At 40.0% G+C, this 22,123-nt stretch overlaps 1 protein-coding gene and 1 long non-coding RNA gene across 4 annotated transcripts in view; both read right to left on the bottom strand.

Moving 5' to 3' along the window:
* The window catches only part of POU6F2 (POU class 6 homeobox 2), a 311,706-nt gene that overhangs the window by 112,718 nt on the left and 176,865 nt on the right, over window positions 1-22,123 (bottom strand). The window lies entirely within an intron of this gene.
* On the bottom strand, window positions 18,088-18,814 carry LOC147655766 (uncharacterized). The gene is made up of 2 exons (XR_015274653.1): window positions 18,615-18,814; window positions 18,088-18,374 (listed from the first exon to the last, which is right to left on the bottom strand). It is a non-coding gene; the product is annotated as an uncharacterized LOC147655766 (long non-coding RNA).

Raw genomic sequence — 22,123 nt, 5'->3', positions numbered from 1 at the left:
CTTCTCTACTACCTGCAGCTCTTAGAAATTACACAATTTTTTTTTGTTTGTTTTCTTTTTGCTACATCCAGCAGAGAACCTGAGGAGGCAGCAAGTCCTTTATAACTCAGGCAGGAGCAGAGAGCATGGTTAGGTCCCTGTGGATATAACACAGGCAGCTGCTCTCTTCAATAGTCTGGAAACAACACAGATTGTCAAGCACTACTTCCAGGTGTGGTGAAACACAAAATTTCAGCTCCATAAGTGCATTGTTTCCCTCAATGAGCTGAGGAGCATTTGTTAATTGCACAGAACACAATAACAAATGCTGCATATTTTGTGAAGAAGACAAGATGTTACATGAGCCTTCACACCTGCTGAAAGTCAGTTCACCTATAACACTTTCACTTACTTTTTTCTTCATACATTAAACTTTCCCCTTTGCTCCTTCCTTTCAAAAAAAAATACCTTTTTAATTTTCTTTTATTTATATTTTTTCTCCCTCTGTTTCCTTTTATTCTAAGGTTCTTCAGGGACCCCCTGTGTGGATTTTCTGGTGGCCATCGGACAGCACCTTTACAACTCTCTTTGCATGAAACAAAACTATATAAGTGAAAAGCAGTCAAACTTCTCTCAATTTTGGCAACAGCACTTTGAAAGCTGCCCACTGAGTTGATTTTTTTAAAAATAAAAAATCTATGCTCTTTTCCATGTTATTCAATGTGTCAGTTTTATAAGGAGACAATGAGCTAAATTTTATTCTCATTTGCTTACGGACTCTTCCATGGTTTTTAGTCTTTCAGTTGTTATAGACTGAAGGAGAAAACAGTAGTAAGCTGCTCTATCCTTGTCCAGGATATTAGAAAACCTTCTCACTATTGCTTTAATCAGACACTAATGGCACTTCTCCTATGGCCTTCTCTGCCTGCCTGGTTCTTACATGTAATTTTTAATACTGATGTTCATGTAACTTAAACCCATTTCTAAGCCAACTTTTCCTCACAGAAATTTGTCCTCTCACCTCCAATTTCTTTCTTTTGCTGTTTCCTGCAGTATTATGATCATGATAACAGCTTTGCTATTGTGACATGAACAACATTTCTCTGACGGAATTCGTTCTTCTGCTTAGCTGTGTGTCAATTCTACAGTTTGCAGATCCATGTAACACAAAATATCATCACTTTTCCCTGTCATTAGAGTCTTATGCCAAGCCTGTTTCCTAAGTGGTTTGGTACATTTTCCCCCGTCTGCATATGCCATCTCATCTGATCCCCAATTCTGCTTCATATCTCACACATGATGTGGATTTCTACTTTAAGAATTTTTTGAGGTTTTGAACCTTAATATATTGACTGAACTGAACTGTATTCAGTTGCTTAAGGCTAACATTGTCTTCATGAAATTTATATTAACCTGCCACTCTGGCAATCTTATAGCTCCCTCCAATCATTACCTGGTCCTGATACTACCTCTATGTCCCCCTCTAAACTCCTATGATGAACTCCAGGTTTATGGAAAACAGATGAAATTACATATATGTTCTGGTCATGATGATTTATCTTTTTCAAACCTCCCTTCCTTCTGTGGCCGTGCTTTAGGAGTCCTCAAGATAATCCTAAAACTCTACACCATGAATTATGCAAATAAACCCCAAACTGGATTTTCTAAAGAATCAAGGAACCAACAAGCATGGACTTTGCAAGATAGAAGGGTCTAGAAGGCTATAGTGAGAGCCATTAAAATAAACATGTGCTGTGAGCAACAAGCAATATAGGGATATTATTTATTTGACATCAAAAGAGGCCAGGGTTAGGCAAACCCAGCAAAATGAAAATATTGTCCCTGAAAATGAGGTGTTTAACAATTTGTTCTAAAATTGACTTTGAAAAAACTCTATGTTTATAATCAACAACTGGTGAACTCAAGAGTTCTTCCACCTGCTTCAGAGTGAAAATCAGCATATAAAAATTAAAAGATCACAAGGGGTATTCCCACTTCAATTTATTGCTGCCCCTAGGATTTTTTTCAGTCATTAAGTGACTACTACCTATGTGTGAGAGAACAAGCAGAATGAAAGGTAGTGAACAACAGGACAAAAGACCATGAATATCGCTTAATTGCATTCTAACATAATTTCTAGCCCTGAATTTAAAGGAGAGCCAGATGATGCAATTATCACTTGAGCATAATTCCTATTCACTGAAAGAAATTTGCCTGAGTAAGGACTGTAAGAACTTAGAGGCTTCCCCTGTTACAAGATTATTCTTTATGCCTCACATGTATCATGAGTAGATGGGGCAGACAGCTACATAAAAAATCATTTAAAGAAAGATCATGGACAGATACAATTTCTTAGCATTGGGACATAGGGCTTTATAAGAACTTTAATCAGAGAGTTGTGCATTGTATGATTTTGTTGCTTTCATTTTCACACTAAATGGAGATTTAATATGACTACTTCCATTTGTCACAAATGCACATAAGCGAGGCTGAAGGATTAATATGCAGAGACCTGATATAGATTTCTTCAACAGGAAACTTTGCATTTCTGTGGCAGTAGCAATACTGCTCTTTTAAGAAATGAGGGTCAAATTAAATATTTAGTCCTGTAACAGTGTTGCCAACAATGTCAGTAAATTTATGAACAGTTTATAATTTTAACTGTCCTTTAGACAATAGGTCATATGTGCACTAAAGTGGTCATACTAACCTGTCAGTAAACATCTCCTATAGCCCATTCATAGGAAAAAAAAATGTTTTCAAGTTCAGCAACTCACTTATGTACTAGCAGAACAGTTTCTCCCGTGAAGTGGTACAGCCCACCCCTCCAGAAGACAATTTCGTTTTGACCTGATGCACTAACTGAGATTTTAAGGCTTCTTTCTTTCTTTTAATTTCCAGAATTCCTTTTCAGAATTCACCAAATACCACTCTAAACATACAGTCATTGAGTAGAAAATTGCCTGCTCTTGCCCTTAGATCTCTCCCCTAGAGAAATAAACAGCTACTCATCTTTGACATAGAAGTCTTAGTCTCCTAAGTCATAGGAGACTAAACTCAGTAGTGTGCAGAAAGTGAGAGGCTTTCCAAATACTTTTGGAGACAGGATTCAACAACCTAAAGCCTACTAGTCAGTGCATTAGCTACAACTTCTTCAGGATTTGCACATCTTCATGCTCTCTTCTCTCCTTCAGTTCTGCTCTCCCTCCTGCTGCAGTAAGCTACTTTTTGTACGATCAGGCCCACGACACTGCTCCTGCGTTTGATCTCAGCAAGCAGAATAGTTTTCAGGCCTGAGCCCTCCCATGACATCACCTAGCAGAGTATTGAAATCTCAAATATTATCCATCAGTCAGTTATTCCTAGTGCTACTTGTCCCTCCTGGCAGGGTCACAGCACCAGCAAGGTCAGCAACAATCTAAAGTACAATGTTCACTCACCAAAGCAGAGCCTTCCCCTCTTACTGGCTTAAGAAATACAGCAAATGGGAGTGAAAGCATTCAGCTTTGAACACTTTGAACGTTCTGCAGTGAGATGTCACTTGCTGAGACATTAGAAAAGAATACTTTTCTCACACACAGGCACACCAGCTAATTCATGAGACTTACGTTTACCTTTGAGAAGAAGAATTGCCTACATTTACCCAGACCATTACACAAAGTGGATTAAAACAAACACACAGCAGGTCTGCTGATGCCTTATTTCAAAGGCAGTATTCATGCTGTGGTCAAGGCAAACCCAAAGAAGGTGACCCCAGTATCCCTGCCTAACAAGCATTCTCTCTCATGCCAGCAAATTAAAGATTACTTGCTTCCAATTCAACAAAAATGAGGTGAACTTAATTTTGCCTAGGCAGTGCCTCTGCAAGCGTCGTCGAGTATTTAAACTGAACATTTAGACATTTAAGGCTGAGTGCTTTCCTTTCTTTAAAAATCCCAAACAAATCCAACTTGAAACAGCCACTGATGGAGACCCATTGAAGACAACCAGAACCAGCTAAATATGCATGGACAGTTACATAAAGCCAAGTTCAGGTGAGGATCCTTCTCTCTAACTCCAGATGGACAGTTACATAAAGCCAAGTTCAGGTGAGGATCCTTCTCTCTAACTCCAGATGGAAGTTTATAATGTTGGGGGAAAAAAAGACTGCTCTTGATTCCACTCCCCATATTTAATGCCTCCAGAATTAAGACCTGTGTTTTCTTAAGACTTCAGCTATTCAATCCACATTGGCAGTACAAATTTGTCTACTCTGTCTCTAATTTACTAAGTTTATTGGTAAAGTCATTATGCACATAGCCTGGATATAAAAACATTCAAATCCCCCACATCTCTACTACGTTTAACCAGACTACTTCTAAATTATGGATGTTAAGCAACATTCTGGATGGATCCCTAAAGACTTTGATTATGAAGAAAAAAGAACCCTTAATTCTACTGAAGCTAAACTTCATGTTCCTGTTCCTTTGGTTAAATGCTCCTTTTATTTTTTTATTTTTTTTTTCTGTAGTGTGCTTTAAGTACATATTCTTTAAGTTACCTGGGGTGATTTCTAAACATTTTCATGTTACATTTAATTTAGAACGTTTTTTCATTTGTATATGGTTTAGAGTCTTTAATCCTATTATCTTGTATTTAACTACAACAAATTTTATCCTCCAGTGAAGTGCTCAGTAATACAGTTCTGGATAGGGATGGGGAAAGGAGTAAGATAAATAATCTCTTGTAACAATTACTTGCTTTGAGTGAACTCTAAATGCAAACCTCTGTATTGTATACCTGTTATTTTTATTATTTTGTATCAATCAACTATTAATTATAAATTATTAATTATTTTTATTATAAATTATGTAAATATAAACTCCTTAGCATATTCAGTAAGACAAGAAAAACACTTGATTAAACATTAGCAAAAAATAGGTTTTAATGTAACATTTTAAAAAAATTTTAATATTGTTTAGGTTTGGTTTTTCTTTTCAGAACTGACTTATTCAATACAAAACTTTTAATTAAGGGTGCTCTCCAGCTAGATATTGTTGGCACACAGACTTCTGCACGGCATATATCTGTTGATCAGAACTATATCTATATGTGCAAGACAGCTATCAGAACAATTATAGACAGGCCATGGCAAGAGACAGTGAAATAAAATGTTTTCATAATTAAAAAGAAGAATTATCAATAGTTCCTCTATAATCAGGACAAAGTGGAGTGTTAATAATTATTCTGGGAGACTACAGAGCACTTGGTATTGATGAGCTTTCTGGCCTTCTCATGTTATAGTATTCACTGCATTGCATATCTATTATCCAAACCATAAACTCATTTACCCTGCTGCTACTCTAGACAGAATGGCAGGCATCAAACCTTCATAAAATAATTGTTTTGTTTTGCTTTTTAATTTTTTTTTGTTCTTCTTGTTGTAGCCACTGGATTAAATGGAAAGCTCACTTATCTAAACTTAGTGAAAAGAACTGCCCACTCCTGTGGCAGCTGGTGCTGGGTAGAGGGTTACAGCCCACAAAACAGTTTAAAAAGATGTTGCAAATTATTGCAAAGCAACTGATGCTTCTACTTAAACACTGGCCTTGGGGCAGCAAGGCCCCAAGCATCTGATATTGCTGTCTGCATATGGGAGCAACAGTCTTGTGTATCTCAGATGTTTATTTTTGTCTCACTTCTGTTCTTTCTGTTTATAGCACTTATTGGTTCCTGTGACTTTTCCTTGGTCTCTTCTCTGTACCCTCAGCCGGGCAACTGGCTTTGCTATGAAACCTATCCCTGATTCTGCCTTTGCAGCATTCCTCCATTATTGGATGTTCTGGGTTGTTGTTGTATATCAGCAACACAAAGAATTCACTAATAAAGATACATCTTGAAGTAAAACCTGTCCACTTATGACGACAAGACATCCTTGAGCAACTCCACTATTTTTCTCCGTTACATCCATTTACATGGTTTCATTCATTTGTACATTCTGTGTTTAGGGCCTTATCCAGCAGTCAGTTCTTGCATGAAAAATTTATCAGTGAGATTACTGTCAGACATCATTTTCTGAAGGAGGTCAGTGCTGGAGAGTGGACATTAAGGTAGATGGATTCCTGATCCAATGCAATATGGCAATTTCTGTATCCTCAGACCCACAAAATGACTCACTTTTCAGCTGGAATGGTGCCTTACTGCCAAGCAGTCTGCCTGACAGAACTTATGGAAGTTGCATTTTTGTGTGTGACTGAAATTACTTCAGCATACCACATACCTAACACTCTATGGTGTGCTCTTAAATTATGGTAGGCCTGGTCCCTGCCTCATCAGTCCCAGTCCTCATCAGGACCCTGCCTGGTCCCTGCCTCAATCAGCAGCTTGGCTGCTGGTATAAAAATGATGGCCAGGAAGGTGTCCCAGATGGGAATCTGTGACTTCTTTCTCTTTTATCCCGGAATATACCCTATGGTTCTGACAATTCAAACAATTAAGAATTATGGAGATAATATGTAGGCACAGTTATGGTATATTGACTTGGTCAGCTACATAGCCATTAAAAGGCTTTATGACTCCCTTTTCAGCACAGAACAACTTCAGGTTAAGGAGCAATCAGTTTAGTTATCCTTTTGTAGCTTAAAAGTAACAACAGTACATTTCTAGCATATTGGAAGATAGTTATATTCCAAGAAAAGCCCAGTAACATACAGTAAATAGATACTTCCTTTCCTTTTGGCATTAGTGAAAATCATTTCATGGGAAAATTATTCCCCATGTGAACACTTCCCAGTGCAGTATTGTTCTTGCTAAGAACACGATATTATATTGACAGGAATGCTTCTCAGCAAGAAAAGAGCCCAGTGATCATGCAGCTGTGATAATTCAGAGTCACCTATGGAGCTGCACCTGTAGTATTCACTTTGCTGGCAGAATATTAAGAACTGCTGCTTTTCATGTAATTTCATGGCTATGAAATCATTTCCATTTCATATAGGAAAATATTCACGGCACTATCTGAACACAAAGCAAATGATCCTAGCTCTTCAATCCAGGTGGGTGCATTCCCCCTGACCTGTCTGTACAGACTAACACAAAAGATCCATCATGTGGCTAGCACTGAGACACATTAGGTTCTTGGCAGGTGCCAACCTAGTAATGAAATAATGACTTTTGGTAGCAGTTGATACGTTAATCATGTTTTTGTGTGGTAACAGATGCTGGATGCCTGATGGCTGCTCTGTTGTGGCTCAGACTGGTATCAAAGTAAAAACGCAGAGATCTTGATCTACTACACCCACTTGACAAAGCTGCTAATTTTCTCTTTTTCCACACAACCTTCTTTGTCTTTCCATCACTTTCTGTTTCCAGTAACCTTCCTAGGCAGAAGTCAGAGATGTAGTTGGGGATCTGTGTTAATATTCCAGCATTAAAATACTGCATTCTTGCATTGTAGCACAGAGATATCTTCATTGCTTGCTGCTTTCCATACATTCTCTTTTTTTTTTTTCCTTTCTTCTCCTAACTCTTTTTTTCTTTTTTTCTTTTTAATCAAGCCCTTTCAGGTTATTTGCATTTGCTGTTATACCTTCAGCTGTATAGTCCCAAAGAAGTTTTTCCTACCTCAGTGTCCCATTCAATCTGTTTCATCTTCCCTCCTTTTTAGACTGTGTTTGCAACTAAATACTTGCTGTCCACAGAACATGATTGATTCGGAGTCATAAACATGCAAGATGTTTTGCAGAAAAATAAAATAAACAGATTTCTGCCATGAGGAATTTATATTGTAAAAATTACTTTATTCTCTTTTCTAATTCTCCTCTTTTTCTGTCAAGATTGACAATATCACCTCAATCCCTTCTCCGCTGACCTCCAAGGTAATATCTAATTGATATTTTGCTTTGGCAAGAAGACTTTGTTTATGACTGACCTTCATAATTTGCTTTGTTCCTCACTAGGCATAACCACCTTTCTCATCTTTGCCTTTCTGACTATTCATAGCTCTTTGTGGGACTGCTTCAGCCTCTTTCTTTTCCCTGCATTGCAGAAGGATGCTCCAAAATCAGCAGCTATTATTCTCCACTTACATGAATAATCTCACCTCACCTGTCTACTTCTACACCAAGAATATATTGCTCATTATTTTCCAAATCTTATTGTGCTTGTCTATAATATAAAAATTAATTTTCTCCAATATCCTCCATTCAACTCTTGCCATCTAAAAATCTCTCCTTTTTTAGCCCTTTTCCCATCCTAGTTCTGGCTTCTCATCTTCTGGTCGCCTACCCTGGTATTGGATCAGTTACCCAGTGATGTCCACCAAGTTTCCTGCTCTCAGTCTGGAACTCCTAAGTACTGCTCACTCAGATGGTCCACATCTCACTCAGGATCCTTCCTTTGATTCTTTGCAAAGGTCAACCTTTTACTGCAACTGCCATATGAATTGTACTGTACCCATTTGTGGGCTTTTTTTCTGAGGCTGCTAAAGTTGCTATGGTTTCAAAACAGTTAGGATGCTTCTTCCTTTCAGTTTATGGAATCTCAATCCCTGCTCTTTGGTGCAGTGTAAGGTTGTATAGTGTTTTACATAACAATGCAGTGTAACACAACTAATAATGACAAGCAAAAGGTAAGCAATGAACTCAGACTTGGGGAAAAAATCACTGTGGAAGCTTCATATTTAAATAGTAGCAGTCTTCATTACAACTGTGCTGTTATTAGAGAAACGCATAGTTAAATACATAGTCAAACATCAGGAAATTCTGAATTACACCAGAGGATGCAACATAAATTGTAAAATGCTTCAGACAGTCATCAATTTCAATGGCAATTTCCTTGTACCTTTAATTTCTGTAAAATGTGGATTATCTGCTGATTATAAAAGCCTGAGTAGGAGTCTGTTAAAAACTAACCAGTCAGGGCAGGATGTTTTTTTGTATTTGCATTTAACATACGGAGTTGGGGAGGGGACAGATGCAAGACGTGACAAATTATGAGATAAATTTTTATAGTTAAGTAGTGAAAAAAACCGCAATCCACAACAAAACAATCAATTGATCAGAGTTTTTAAAACATGCTGACAATTCTTTAAAACTAAAGGTATATTGTTTATAAAAAGCAGTTACCCTAATTTGGACATCCTATTAACTGGTGAAAATGAATTAACATCTGAACATTATGCTGGTGAGTGATGAGGAACCAGAGGTCATGACCAGATTAGGTTCATCAGGTTCCTGATGTCATATAAAGAACTGAACTCTTACTATAATATCTGCCTCTGAGGATCCAAAAGAGAAATTACAAAAGCTGGAATAAGAACAAAACCTGACTAAGAGAGAAAAACATATAGGAAAAAATATGAGGAGAATCATAATTTGTTAGCAAAAAGGCATAATTAAGAATTGTTCTGTAAATAAGACACTAAACAGACTTCAGTCCCAACAAAAGCAATGAAAAACATGATATTGGATTCTCTTAATTAAGAATCAGGAAAATAAACAGCGCCAATCAATGTGGCTTTATGAAAAACAGACTTAGATGGACAAATCTGACTACAGTCTGAGAGCTACCAGTTTGTTGTACAAAGAAATTGTAATGACATGAACTCCTCAGATTTCTTTTTAGAAAATCAGGCATATACCATAACAATATAGTACACGTCTGTGGATGCTAAATCTGAACCAGAGTGCCTGTAGTTATTGCAGGCCACATAGCTCTCAGGCCTGACTGAAGCCTAGCCTGGGAAATTCATGAGAAGGAATTAAAACAATTCTCAGAGATACTAAAACAGCCTTGCAGGTGTTGTTTTGCAACCTGTTGTTTCTCCTTGCAAGAGACAGTCAAGGGGGGCAGAGTGCCCCTGACCAATGATAGTGGTATAGTACTTTGTTAACCAATAAGAGTTTCCTTTCTGTACTTTTCCACGTATCTGTCTATAAGACAGAGCTGAAGCAATAAACTAGGGAATTCTCCTGTCTGACTCCCATGAGAGTCCATGGTCGTTCCTTCAAGCCGTTCCCAATCGGAGCGACATCTGGTGACCCCGACGTGATGGTACACCGACCCCTGAGGTCCGGTAACCCAAGATAAACTGCAGCCGACCCCCGAGGTCAGAAGGCAACCGACGTGATCTGCTAATCCCCTGAGGGTAAGCAGCGAGCGGGAAAAAGCCAGCCCTTCCCCCTAGAGGGGTAAGTGGAATTCTCCCGGGCTTTCCAAGAGGAAGCTGGTTCTGGAAACCAACAGGATAGTGGAGCCTGCCGGTGAGTGGGTTTGGAACGGTCGTCTTGGCGAAGCAGAGCTCAAAATCCCCGGGTCTGAGCCGTTAGCGTCTGCATTACTGCATTCGCAGAGCCGCCAAGATAAAGTCCTCATAATGAAGGACTGCACTTCAGCTGATGAACAGCTGGCCTACCTTGCATGGCAGGATGCCCTGCCCCGCATGGGACTCAGTGTTTCTGAAGATGCCATGCGTGCTTTATTCCAGTGGGTTAAAGAGCAAGGTTTTAATATAACTATGGACAATGCCTTTAATCTCGAACTTTGGCTGTCAATAGAGAACCATTTACGGTCAAAATTCATGAACGGAGATATCAGCGTGTGTAGCCTAGCAGCCACCTGGGGAGTGCTTTTTAAAGCGCTGAAACGGAGCCAGTCTGAGGACAGTGAAACCGGGAGGAAAAACTTAGATGCCGGGAGTGCCTCCTTTGTACAAGATAAGGGACCGGGAGATGAAACCGTGGATGAGCTGCATAGTGCTCTTTTAGCTCTGCCCAGACCCTCGGAGGACTTTAGCGGCGAGCGAGAGCAACCCGCAGCCCAGAGATCTCCCTCTCCAGAGCAGTCTGAGCGGCCGCCATCCGCGGAGCTGGGCGCGCGGGCTTTGCCAGCGGGAGACTGCCCGCCTCCGCCTGTGCCACCCGCAGAGCCTCCGCCGGCGCCAAAAGCGCCACCGCCGGCCGCCGCAGAACCTGCTTTCTCCAGCGCCTCCGCGCTGTCCCAGCTTCTTCCTTCTGTGCCGCGAACAAAAGCACAGACATCCCCGCTGCGGCCCGTCAGCGCGGCGGGGGAGGGAGAGAGAGTCAGCGCTTAGCTCCCCCGTGCCCGGCGCGCGGGCCGCCGCCGCCGGAGAGGCCGAGCGCAGCTCCGAAACACGGCGGGCCGCCGCCACCGAGGGAGGGGGCGGGCCTGCCCACGCAAACCCCCCGTGTACCAACGCGGCGGGGCACGCGGCTCCCCCCGGCAGAGGAGCGGCGGGGGGAGGGGAAACAGCAACCGCGTTCCCCCTGCGCCTGCCCGCCGCCACCAGCCGGAGTCCGGCCGGCCGCCGGCCGACCGCGGGCGGAGGAGCGGCGGGGAGAAGAAAAGCAGCAGCCTCGCCTTCCCCCTGTGCCTGCCCGCCGCCGCCGGCCGCGAAAACCCCGAAAAACCCGAACTCAAACCCAAATCTGGGGCCGGGGCCAGGCCCGTGGCAAAGATCGCCCCCCCCTCGCGTCCGAAACACCGGCGAGAAAGCGCAGGCGGGGGGGGGCGGCGAACCTCGCTCTCCCCGCGCGTGCGCGGGACGGCTCGCCCTCACGGTCCCCCCGCGCTCCAGCAGGGAGGTGCGGGAGGGAAAGAGAGCGCTTGCCGTGCTCCGCTCCCGACCTGAACTCTAGCAGCGGCCCCCCCGCACCCATAAAGGTGGCGGGGGGAGAGAAAGACAGCGGCGGGCCGCTCCACCGGGACTTTCTGCATCGACCCGAGGAGATGCCTCGACGAAGTCTGTCAACTCCAGCGGCCTGAGCCGTGCCAGCGTCCTGCGGGACCCAAATTTACTCACTCATTTTGTATCTTTTTGAATTTTGTGTTTACAAAACTGACAAACAGCCGTGAAGAGATAGTAACTTCAAATTCCCTAAACCTTCCTGGAATTCATGAACTACTGTTCAAACCCGATGAACAATAACAGGAACAACCATGAAAACTTTATAAATCCCTCAAAAATCCTTCAATTGTATGTGAAAAAAAAAAAAAAAAAAAAAAAAAAAAAGCGGGATAAGAAGAGGGGATCAAATTGCATATAAATTGCATTGTGCATTGTTTTTATCACTTTGGTGTTCTTTCAAACTACTCTATTGACATGTTAGACTGTCAATTCGAACAGACTAACAATGTTGTATATAGTTTTGTATAGTGTGTGTATTAATTCACTGAATTAGAAATATTAGACTCAACCATCAAATCCTTGCAAGGAGAACAAATCCTAAATACCAAAATATAAACCAAAATTCTAAATTAATTCTAAATCAGCATCCATTCCAATTTCTAGTAAAAGAAACCTCTTGTGCTGTGTTTGTTCCTTTTCTGAAGGGCCCAACAGAAAATTACAAACACAGTACATTTTTATTTTTTTTTCCTAAGCGAAAAAGGTGAATTGTGGATGCTAAATCTGAACCAGAGTGCCTGTAGTTATTGCAGGCCACATAGCTCTCAGGCCTGACTGAAGCCTAGCCTGGGAAATTCATGAGAAGGAATTAAAACAATTCTCAGAGATACTAAAACAGCCTTGCAGGTGTTGTTTTGCAACCTGTTGTTTCTCCTTGCAAGAGACAGTCAAGGGGGGCAGAGTGCCCCTGACCAATGATAGTGGTATAGTACTTTGTTAACCAATAAGAGTTTCCTTTCTGTACTTTTCCACGTATCTGTCTATAAGACAGAGCTGAAGCAATAAACTAGGGAATTCTCCTGTCTGACTCCCATGAGAGTCCATGGTCGTTCCTTCAAGCCGTTCCCAATCGGAGCGACACACGTCAAATGGCTTAAGAACTAGCCAGCTGACAGTTTGACACTTGGGCATAATTCTCTGAAAGGGGTATTTTTAACAGTCTCTGCTTGGATCAAAAGTAGACACAGAGGAATACGACCACTGCAATGCCCAAAGAGGTTTACATTTTCTCTCATAATTCATATTGTTATCTAACAAGAAAATATATAAGCACAACACCATAGGGGCAAATATTGGGCAGTAATAAAAGGTGACCTGACTCACCAGTAAGCTAGGTCTAAATGCATTTTAACATGGCACAAAATATACAGTGATATACCAATGAACAAGAGGGCCTGTCTCCAAAAGAACAACTGCCCCTTGCAGGCTAAAGCTGCTTATTATGCTGCATCACAGAGCTTCCAGGGTGTTGCAGATAGGTAAAACTTAACAAAATGAAGGCCTTGGTACCCTTGTAAATTCATGGCTCACTTCTGTTACTTTGTCTAAGTAGGAAAGGACTCTGGGAATGACTCTGCCAAATTAGAGGTAGGAAAAACAAGTTACATAACCATTGCATGCTCATGTTGTGTTGTATGGTGGTTGGTTATGTTTGTTGTATTTTAAAAGCATGTAGCTGATAAAAGCCTAACTGCTTAAAAAGGCCAGGTTTTTGCAATAAAGGAGCTCTCTTTTGCACCTGTCTGGGGAGTCAGCATTGCTCTGCTTCAGAGCAAAGCTTCCCAAAGAACTGCTGGAAGCAGAAACATCGTGTGCAAGAGGAGAAGGGTAACATTTTTGTTGTGTTGAAGCCACTGATGAGACAGGTACTGGAGCACTGTATTTAAAGTTCCAGCGACCAAAGAAAAGAAGTTTAAAAAAAGTTCTTGAAAATTTAAAGAAATGTGAGAAAGAACTTTTAAAATTGTTAGAGAAAGCGCACTTTGATTTTAGTATGAAGCAAAACCATGTAAATAGTGAGTGTGGTCATTGTACTTCACTAAAAAAATTCCTTGAAGTAGGCATAATTCTATGTATAGTAGGCCAAATTCTATGTATATGCAGACAGGAAATAAAGAAGATTGTAAGTAATGAAGTTACTCCAACGCCCTTCAAAATATCACTGAAAAACAGTGGGTTTTCCATTGTTCTGGATTCAAGTGCATGATTTTCCACCTTTCTGGAAGAAATATGCCACCTTAAGTCCAGAGTCTGCTAGATGAGAAATAATAGTTTGGACAAAAAAATGGCTCAACTGTTCTAAACAGCTGAAATTATAAAACAAACCAGAGTATAAATACACTTTGTGGATAAGAAATATATGTTGTACAGACAATGACAAAATGCAATACAAGCAAAACTTTAGAGTAGAAAAAACAAATATCCCCAAACTCTAACCTTAGGTATTTTCTCTTTGCTGCATAGATTTTGTGGAAGAAGTTGAATACAAGGGGAGAATATTTATGTCAGTCTGTGAAATTCAAGGTGTTGAGGCTGTTTTGCAGTTCTTGTTGCTGAATCACTGTATTCACTTCATAGGAAAGAGGTTTTTCTAGTGATTTCAGAGTAACCATCATGTTATCATATGCCTAATTTGCCATGCTTATAAAGTGCTTTGAAAATTGCTGAAACCTAGCACATCACTTCTTTTTCTCTGAACTCCTAGAGTTGCAGTTATTGGATAGAGGAAGAAAGGACTGCTTGTATTGCTTATTCCTATTCTAAACACTGCTAAACAGTTTAGGAGCTGTTTAGCATCTTCCCTTCTTTGTGAAGATATCTTCTTCTCTATAGGCTCATGATAATTATGTGTTCTTTTGCATTCCTTGCTCTCCTGCTTGACAGCACCCCCATTACCCTCCTAATGTACTGTAAAGGTGAAAGCATTGCAGGATTTTATTGTTGCAGTTTTGTGGGGGAAAAAACCCCAAGAATGGAGTAGTCACTGAAGATAAAAACAAGGAGCATACTCTTTAAAGCTTTGAGTAATACAAAAGCATGGAGAGAGAATGAATTTAATTCAGGCAGTTACCATTACAGTCTGCTAATGTGGTTCACAGGCTGGAGGCATGTCTTTATGCTGTCTGGTCCAAATATGTGTGCATTTCTAAAAGAACCAGTCTCTTTCCAGCTGTACATGTCTACTCAGCCTCGGCAGAGAAACCTAAGAGAAGTGTTCCAAGGGGCTGGATTCAGCAGAGGGCAAGCCAGATGTTTGGGGGACTGGAGCATCTCTCTCACAAGGACAGGCTGGGGAAGCTGAGGCTGCTCAGGCTTGAGAAGAGTCAGCTGAGAGGGGACCTCATCAATACCTATAAGTTTCTGAAAGGAGGGTGCCAAGAGGATGTTTCCAGGCTCTTAGTGGTGCCTAGCAGCAGAAAAAGAGGCAATGTGCAGAGAATGGTGCACAGGATATTCCACCTGAATATGAGGAAGAAGCTGATCACCGTGCAGGTGACTGAGCACTAGAACAGATTGCCAAGACATGGTCGCAGTCTCCCTCACCGCAGATAATCAAGATAATCTGGATGCAATTCTGTGGAATGTGCTCTAGGATGACCCTGCTTGAGCAGGCAGGCTGGACCAGGTGCCTTCCAACCTCATCATTCTGTGATTTTGTGAATCCAGTGCCCTGGCCAGCTCTGGTGACACTTTGGGCTTGTCTGCCCCTCACAAAGAGTGCTGACTTTACAGGTCTACAAAGTGACATGTTTGCTGTACCTGGTGTGAGGATAAGAAGTGAAAGGAGATTGTCTCTGAGAAGATGGAAGTTTTGATCAATGCCCATACACACTTCTTCAGTTATGACTTGCTTTTTTTTTTTTTTTTTTTTAATAACTTTGTTATCTATTTTCTCAGAACTTTATCAGTTTATTTTGTCACAAACTAGTGTGACTTCCTGGCCTCATAAGTGTACCAGGATAGCCTTGTATTAAACCACTAGTTTTATTCTTAATCTGCTTATCACTTAATTCAGTAATCACATCTTCTTTGGCATTATAAGATCAAATAAAATTATGTAGAAAATAATAGGAGGAGGAGGAGGAGGAATAGTATATAGTATAGTAGTATATAACATATATATACTAATATATAGTAGTAGTATATAACAATAATAAGTGCAAAAAATCAGAGGGAACTTAGTGGCCTAATCTTAGATTTTTATCCAAAATATGAACCTATCATCTCAAAAGTTTCTATATTAGCATGCAGAGAAAATGCTATGTAATAACTTTGTTATAATCACAGTATGATATTAGCATTCATCTTTCATTAAAATTTCCTCAATTAAACAGTGAGTTAAAAAAATAAAATTGGGATTTGCAGGAAAATTGAGCACTGTCACTTCTTGCAGTAGTTGCATGCCACCTGAGAAATGCCAAGCTGACTCACTCCATTGTCTTATTAGGAATTAGCAAATAACTTGTAGAAAATCTCTATTTGGTACCTGAAGAGTTAATCAAACCTTAGCTGATATGAGGGACTTCTTCCCTGCACGTCCTCAGAGACAGTTGTAATTAATTTGATCTTCTCCAGTCATTAACTCAGATTCATAGTGAGCTCTCCACACACTGCTCTATTAATTCACTGGAGATCAGTTCTCAGGATTCATTTAGTTAAGCAGCACTGCTGGATTACATTTTAAAACCCTTTAAACTGGTTGTAATTGATGTCTGTTTATAGAAGCTTACTTTAATGGAGTCAACGTGAGATGAAAATCTACCATACTAGTCTAAGATAGTGCCTTGCTTTTTAAAGCACGTCTCCAGAGGCATCCAGTTAAATAAGAGACACTGCAAAATAATATAAATTCCTCATTAATCACCAACCTAGTCTTGGCATTTTAAAAATAGTTTGCGGTCCTCCTGACTGCCGGGGCCCTGGAAACAAATCTAAAGTAGATTTCACTATGCAGAAACACACATATTTTTTAGGTGTTAGGACTTGATCCTGAATTCAGTCAACAAATCTCCTGTTGGCTTCAATGTCAAGTCAACAAGAATGAATGCAAAGAGCAATGCTTTCCTCCATTAAAATCTCGATGCAGCCAGCACAGTAGCTGTACTTCTCATTGTCAAAGGGCAATATACTCGCTAGAAGGTAGTCCCAAAATACTGGAGCAGCTGGATATGGACTGCATTCTTCAATTGCTGTTCAGCAATTAAAGCATCAGTAAGATAATGGTGTTACTGCTGCTTAAATAGCATGACTTTTATGTCTGTCTTCTGCATACAAACTGTTATAATAATGACATTTAAAACAAAATACAGTCTGGTCAAAAATATACAGCTTGGAAGCCATGTAAGAGGAAAGAGTGCTATTTATTATATTTCCAGCAGAAGACTGGAAATTCAACCAATCCTCTGCAGGCCATTTAACTTTATCCATTCTGCTTCCACACTTGGACTGTCTCATACCTGGTCACTTTGAAGCAAAAACAGAGGAGCTTGAGTCTGTCTTATCTATGTAGCTAGACACAAAATGTGTACATGAGACAAAATACCTCAGGTAATGTTTTCTGAAGCAGCTCATTGACCACAGAGTCCCTGTTTATGGGAAAATAATTTGAGACTACACAGACTTGACTTTCTCTCTCTAAGCACTCAGAATTTTAGCTGAAATGAAGAGCAATTTCAGAAGTTCACTTTCTCTGAACATGAAACCTAAAGTCTCTTAGTTTGCCATTCAAAAACCACAAGCATAACAAACTAATATTCATATAGAACATAAAACAGGGCTTTGTGTTGGTCTCTGTGACCACAGAAGAAAGATAAACCTATTATTAAGTTATCTACTATTACATCTACTGTTATCTACTGTTCATTTGTAACTTCTTTACAGGGATGTTGTGAGGCTAAATTAATAGCTTTAAAAACTTGCAAGATCTTGGGTGAAAGATGTTATTTAAATGCAAAATCAAACCACTGCATGCCATGGGGAAGAGATTCCTATCTTGCAGCACCCTTTTCTATGTGTTTCAGACCTCCCTGTGCTGTGCACAAAATACAAAGAAAAATGAGTTTTACTAGGTTACTTTAGAAATGACAGTCTTAATATTTACAAGGCCAGATTCTCTTTTGTTTTACAGGCAGCAGTTGCTCTGCAGGTAAACAGTACAGGAAACAGCTCTCAAGATGATAAAATTTTCCAGGCTATTTTATCTGCTAAATACTGTGGGTATAGGGGAAAGATCGTGTATATCTTTTATACACAAATGGTAAAGGAGTGGAAAATACTGGATGCACCTTTTTTTTTTTTTTGTTCTCAAACCCTAATTGCAGCAACATATTTACTCAGCATTCCTTAGGTCCACTCAATCATTCATACTTAAAGTATGGCTTGAGTGCATAGGGACAGCATGTGCTTTCACAAGATGAGACAAATTGCAACAATCTTCTTTAATGTGATCTCATACCACATGAGCTGAACAATACTAGAGGAAGCCAATGACAAACTCGACTGTTTGCTGCCAAATAAAAGTGAGGTGGAAATGGAGGTCGGTGATTTTCTTGGTGATGGTGTTCTTGTCAGGAGTGAAAAGGAACTGGGGTGCTGCTCACAGAAAATGCAGTGTGTAATTTTGTTAAGTATATGTTATTCACTGCAGCTTATAATGCACAAAAAAAAACCTCTCAAGAAAGCTGTTTGATTCTCCAAGACAGGAAAGAATCTACAAGAAAGACACAAACAAGAAGTTGCAAAATGTAGGAAGGACATCACTTGCACTTTCTATATTTACCTTTTTTATATTTGTAAGATATGCCACCATATCTAATATTTATATCAGGAACTTGATCCATATTTTCATCTGCTGACATGAAATGGAAATTCCTCAGAAGGTCAAACAGGTGTCTGGACAGTTGCTTATTGATAATTTTCTCTGCTTGTTGAATTTGGTGTAATTACTCACTGTGCTCTACTGGCAACACTGAAGATCACACAACTTCTGTCCGATCCATTTGGGGCTTTACCGTAACCAGCAGGCTTCTCTTCCACTGGTGTGGAACTATTTTAAGGATGCATGAACATTTTGAATATCAAAACCGATTTGAATTCCAAGAAAAGAGACAGTTTTAGTGGCCCCAGTTTCCATCATGTCAGATGATTGGTGCAGTTTCCCCCTGCTCTATTCCCCTGTACTGTGGGCAATGCCAATGCAGTTCCCACATTGTTGCATCACAGGACCAGGGCGAGATGCTGGAAAATCCAAGCCTCTGTGAGGAAGGAGCTTTCAAAGGCAGCAGATGGCACATGGACCTTAGCCCATCTTGCAGCAGGACCACTGAGGGAGCATTGATATCTTCTGTTTATGAAGCACTCCAAGAGCTCCACATTCACCTGGCCATTGGTTGGCTCCCAGGGTCACAAACATTTTCTGCCAGCCTGTACCAAAGAACACTCTGAGACTGAAGTTTTTCATAACCTTTCAGTAAACAATATATTGTTGCATTCAGTTACTGTACACATGCTCCCCTCAAAGGACTCCTATTGGAAGCATTCCAGGTACACACATCCATGTTCAGGATAAAAAGTCTATTTCTCTACATTGATCAGTGTTACCAGTGTGTCCAGTTTGCATCTATACTGGAAATTTGTTCCTAAATTCTGAGATCCCTGAATGTCTGGTCTGGCAGCTCTAAGCATATTAGCTAAGTGAAATCCCTGCTTGTCATCCTCAGGACACTTGTAAGAAAATAGAAAAGCTGCTAACTTCAGTGAATTAACCTGCATTTATTTAGGGAGTCTTTTGGGATTGAATCCTGTTGTATCACACTCTCACTCTATTTCTGTATCTGTATTTGTGCTGAATATGTTAGTTTATATCCAAATTTACTCAGAGAACTTACATTCATGTGAAATAAGGTGACATTTTTTGCATGAGAGTGAAAGCCACTGATACCTAATAGAAAATGTACTTCTTCTTCCCAATGTGACAGGTTTGTGATACAATGCAAGCTCCAGTTATAACTACAGAGAGGCCATCCCATCACTGAAATAAGTGCAAAAAATCTTTATTTTTTATTTCAGAGAACAAGGGGAGTTATGGACTGCAAGAGAGTTTCCCTTTTCAGAAGATGTAACAGTGTTATATTGAAGTGAATATATCTTTTATGTTTCAAATGTGAAAAGCAGTGGCATTTACTGCCCACAAGCCAGAAAGCTCAGTGAGTGATACCAAATAGCTCTGTCTTCATCAATCCATAGTCTTCTCAACAATCCTGCTCAAAGCTCCTTGTGGGTGATCATCAGATTTTGATAAAGTGATTATTAGATAATGGTATCAAATAACTATGATGATTAAAAAACCTTCATGAGTCTTGAAGCACTTTATGTGAGGAATGTTTCCCCTTCAACACAATGAAAATATATAAAACAAATTGGGGTTTGACAGCATGTTGGAATTAGGTCAAGAAGAAATTAGTTTGCATTTTCTGAATAGCTACAAATACTACAAATTACTTTCCTATGAATAATGATATTGTTTTAAGTGGCAGAACTGTTTTTCTTTGGTATGTTTTTTCATGATGTGCGTGAAATCCATAGCAAAGTTGTTACACCTGTCCCTGTGGCTTTCAGCACACCTGGGCTATTTTATGACAATAAAGATTTCTTCTTCTCTACCCAAAGTAGAGAAGACAACATCTACACAAATCATCTAGGAAAAAAATGTACAGCTATTCATGACTTTTACATCCAAAATGTCAAAAGCTATTAAACATAATTTGAGCTCAGGGCCTCCTTGTAATCCTAAAGTTGAGATGAAAAAATTAACAATCAGTCAGAGTGCTACTGATTCGGATTATGTGGGAATTCAGAGTGGCCTATGATACAAAACACTTCCAGCAGCTGAAAGGACCACTAAATAAATTGATGGTGGTGCTTATGATGTACAATTCATAAATGGAAGGCAAAATATTTACTCTAGTACAAGCATGATTATTCTGGAGAGAGGAAGTACTTGAAATAAATTCAGACAACCAAGATCCCAGGTCATCAAGGAAATCATAAATATAAATTTTTGATGGCTAGTCCCTCTCCAGCTATCTCTTGATACTATTCATATGAGGCTATTTAAGATCTTTTTTGTCAACTTCCTCTACAAAACAGATTAAAGATTGGGAATCTTCTACCAGGAGAGACTTGTTCTTGCCTTCTCCTGTTGGACACGAAATGATTCACACAGACACAGCTCAATGTGTGATAGGAAAAAGAGTGTGATTTATTCTGTGTTTTCAGTATTTATAGATTCTCAACAATGACCAGGGATTGGATAGTCAGGTTAGCACCTTCCCAACCACACTGGTCATGAGAAACGTCCATCAAATGACATTTCTTTAATGGAATGTATAAACACCTATGTTTATAGCTACTTTCCTGGGAAAGTGGCTAGAAACTATGAAAACAAGATCAGAAGGTTTACTTCTCAGGGCAACATTCTCCTCTCCACTGAATTTAGCAATTTGTGGTTCTCTCATGCTTGTTTCAAGTTTAAGCAAGTTCCTTCACTTTCAGGTTCTGTATAATTTGTCCATGAGGCAATTCACATCTTAATTCTTGTTACTCTGTGGCACTTTGTCCTTTTAATCCTCTGACTTCTGCTCCCTAACTTTCTACATCCTGTCCCCAACACGTCATCTGTTGTTCAAGCCTCAGTTACCTCATCTTCATCCCAGCCCATTCCCCAGATCCATGCTCTTGGACTCAAGCATCAAAATATTCCTGAAACAGTAATGCACTATTTCTGAACAACAGCCAGTACCAACACCCAAGCTATTACTCCTTTCTTCCTTCCACACAGTAAGTCCTACCAGGCATGGACTCCCTTTATATTTATGTCTTGTACAGCCCCAAGCACACTGTAAGCATTTAATGCATAAAATAAATAACAAGAGACATGCAGCTCTGCTGGAGACAAGAGGAAACATTGAAGAAGCTAATCAAACTTGTACTGTGCGAGGTGGGGCCTCAACTTGCAAAACACAAAAGATAACTTGGGCAGGGAGGAGAAGACATACAGCTCTTAATATTTACCCAGCAAATATCCTGACATGTCTTTAATTGAAAGGCCTTAAATAACTTGTGAGAACAAAGGCACTACCCATATGTACACAACAGGCATTTTGTTACTCACCTCTAGCAGCCCAATTTCCAGATGCATGAGATAACCCTTTAAGTGTCAGAGTATTTTTTTAAAAGACTTCAGAGAAGTTTACCATTCAATGGTTATTGATCATTCAGTGGTTAATTTCCATGGCCTTTATCTAAATGCATCTTTTCACCACGTAACCTCAGCTATGCGTCATCCAAAGCTATAGGTGTGTCTGTTAGACTGATTTACTGTAAGCACAAAATTTTTCCTCATTAGGCAGTTCTAGGCTGTGGTAAAATTTCCCTTTTTACAGCTAGGAACTTTCAGAC

Source organism: Cyanistes caeruleus, chromosome 1 (genome assembly GCF_971803275.1).
Source record: "Cyanistes caeruleus chromosome 1, bCyaCae1.hap1.1, whole genome shotgun sequence".
NCBI lineage: Eukaryota > Metazoa > Chordata > Aves > Passeriformes > Paridae > Cyanistes > Cyanistes caeruleus.
Note: the sequence above shows the minus strand (reverse complement) of the source record. Positions and strands in the feature narration are given on the sequence as shown.